Source organism: Gymnodraco acuticeps, unplaced genomic scaffold, assembly GCF_902827175.1.
Source record: "Gymnodraco acuticeps unplaced genomic scaffold, fGymAcu1.1, whole genome shotgun sequence".
In the NCBI taxonomy this organism is placed as follows: domain Eukaryota; kingdom Metazoa; phylum Chordata; class Actinopteri; order Perciformes; family Bathydraconidae; genus Gymnodraco; species Gymnodraco acuticeps.
In genome coordinates, this window is record NW_022991286.1 from 595,462 (window position 1) to 598,374 (window position 2,913).

General features: G+C 38.8%; 1 long non-coding RNA gene across 3 annotated transcripts; it reads left to right on the forward strand.

The window, feature by feature from the left end:
• Positions 1 to 481: 481 nt before the first annotated feature.
• On the forward strand, positions 482 to 1,381 carry LOC117562149. Of its 3 annotated transcripts, XR_004571499.1 has the most exons (4): positions 482 to 677; positions 769 to 874; positions 1,016 to 1,054; positions 1,358 to 1,381. It is a non-coding gene; the product is annotated as an uncharacterized LOC117562149 (long non-coding RNA). The 3 variants fall into 3 exon arrangements; XR_004571498.1 differs by having other exon boundaries at positions 482 to 874; XR_004571497.1 differs by having other exon boundaries at positions 482 to 909; positions 1,358 to 1,380.
• The last annotated feature ends 1,532 nt before the right edge of the window (positions 1,382 to 2,913 follow it).

Sequence of the window (2,913 nt, forward strand, 5' to 3'; positions counted from 1 at the left end):
ATTTTTGTTTGTTTTATTTTAGCCCCGTTCAGTGGCTTTCATAACTTTCCTCTTTTAAGGCATGCAATAGTTCAATGTAAGGAAATCCAAAAACATGAATTATATTGAGTATAGCGTTCCTTCACCAAATCAATTCCCATGTCTTATCATTTCTTTTGACAGTGACCTAGCGCACCGCATTGCTCCAGGTCAGTGGACAGTAAAGTTCGGCAGAGACGTCAAGGTACATTTCTCCACCATCTCATACACCTGCTTTCACATGTCTTTATTTTCCATTTGACCATGAACATCACTGTTATATTCCAAATTCTTACAGGGTTTGCCTCACCAAACCACGGGCAATGACTGTGGTGTCTTCATACTGATGGTAAATTCCTCCCTTGACACTTTTTTTTAAGGGGTTTTGTTAGTTTTTGAAACTCATAACTTAACAGATCTTTATCCTTTCACAGTATGCACTGAACTTCAGCATAGATGCTCCACTTTGGTTTACCGAGGTCAGTATTTATCCTCTGAGTTAGTATTTCAGGGGGAAGAGGGGGCTAACATTGAGTAGACAAATGATGAGGTTCCATTCATTTTCAACTTTATTATTGTTACATTTTCTTTTAGCGGGACATAGCACAGATCCGGAAATGGTGGTGCATTATGCTCATGGAACGGTACCAGATTGAAGGGTAAATCATACATTTTAAATGTTACTTTATAGACAACAGTTTCTTTGACACTGATTTACATTTTCATCCTGATATTATGTGATTTTTATAGCCACGGACAGAGGTTTTCTTACTGGACCAATGAGGCCGAAGAGCTGCTCAAAGGGGCACTGGAGCCAGTGTACAGGGTCTCAAAGAAGCAAAAGACAGAACATGAGGTCAATAGGCACACTCCTGTTTGTGATAAAGAAATGTAACAATCCAGATTATTTAACACATGCATACATATCAATATTGATAATTGTATACACATGTAATTAAACAATCACATGACCCACACCTTATATTTTCCTTCAAAGGTCCAGTTTCAAAAGTCCGACATGTGCTTCATATTGGAGGTAATATCTTTTCAGTGAAGCAGTAACTGTTTTTTTGTTTAAAAAACGACCTATGATCACGGCAGAATTTCCAACTATTATGTCTCACTGCTTTTTTTAACTTTATTGATAGCTGTTTTTTACCTCAAGGAGAAGAATAACAAAACATAAGAAAAATGTGTGTGATATATTCAACATTAATATTAAAAATGTGTATTTTTGCTACCTGAAGCCCAAAGAATCTTGGTATTTCGATTGTGCTGGCAACAGTCTAGTCAATGTGTTGTTAAATATGTTTGATCTAGTCTGACCAATACTTCACAGCTGCCAAACTGTCTTCTCTCGGACCTTCTGATGGAAGTGGTTCTCCAGGAAGGTGACAAAGCGTACTCATCACTCACTCTAGTGTGTACCACCTTCAGAGACACAATGTCCACTGTGTCTTTCAGAAGAGGGGCCCACTTTCGCTGGCTTGAGAGTAAGTGATTCAGTGAAGGTGCAGCAGTATACGACAGCTGTGGTGTCTATGCATATTTTTAATGGCTCTATTGAAATGCTTGTTTTACACAGGTGTTGCTACATGGAGTTTGTTCTCTGCTTCATACAAGCAGGATTTCAACGTCATGTACACCATTGACACCTGCCGTGGATGCTTGGAGCCTTACAAAAACTGCAAACCAGGTAGACTTCTTATTCTGGATAATAATGTTTATGTGTCATTACATATTTAGTGTGTTGTGGTCCTAGTGTGATTCAATTACAATATTTTCTTTTTCTATTCATAGGATATGTTGGGAAAGGTAAAAGAGGAGAATTGCAGGGCATCTACTCTGATGACCAACATCCAGGCTATTGCAGTCCCTTCTGCAACCAGATATCATAGGTAAAGATTAACTCACACAAACAAATGTCAGAATAGACTAAATTGTCACTGCAATTAATGAAGATCATCATTTGATATCTTACCTTCAAGTTTGGTTTTCCCGGACGCTGCCCGTCATGGACTTCGGGTCGTGGACTTCGGGTCGTGGCTGAACCTGTCTCTGCAGTCCTGCCTTGGGTCATGCTGCTTCCCTGATGGCTTCCTCATATATTCTGAACAATCTGTGCTGTTTTCCTATCCACATGTAAAAGGAACTAGAAGGATTTCTTGATACTAAGGGCTGTAGAGAAAAGTTTGGAGCTTTTTCCATTAACGTTGAAGTTCAAATTCTCAATAAACACTTGAATGCTGTGCTGTCTTTCTATTTACTTGAATGTGTGAATTCATTCAGTTGGGTAGGTAAGCTTGGGATGGATATATGAAATATATACATACAAAAAATTAGAGACTCTTTCCAATGAAAGTAGCTAGCCGCAATAGCTCCAAGATTGCTATATCTAGTTTGTAGGTCGCCAAGTTGGCATCATTGACAGTTCGTCTCTTAAAGCCTCTAAAGCTCTGCAACAAAAAAGGATCATTATGAATGTAAATACTATACATGGTAATGCAGCAGGGCATAGTGCGATGAGGCAGGCAGGCAGAACCAGATTTATTTCTAAATATTTGTCGATCAATATTAGGCTACACTAATATAAGGCTACTAGTATTATGATATTACTGCAATAATATTCCAGTGGTGGCTGCTTAAGGTTGTTTCTGGCTCGTTTGATCCAAACATTGTCCAAAGCTCAAAATGTATTGTAATAGATGTAAGAATTCTCAAAATGTACAATATGTTTTGATCCAACACAATATTCTGATTCAATCCATATATGTTAGGGGTTTTTTTTTTCACCAAAATAAATAGACTGCCTTCTCTCCAGCTCACCGCACACAAAGGGGGGGGGGGGGGGGGGGGGGGGGCATCTGTATTAACGGGTCAGTCTATAAGCACTCT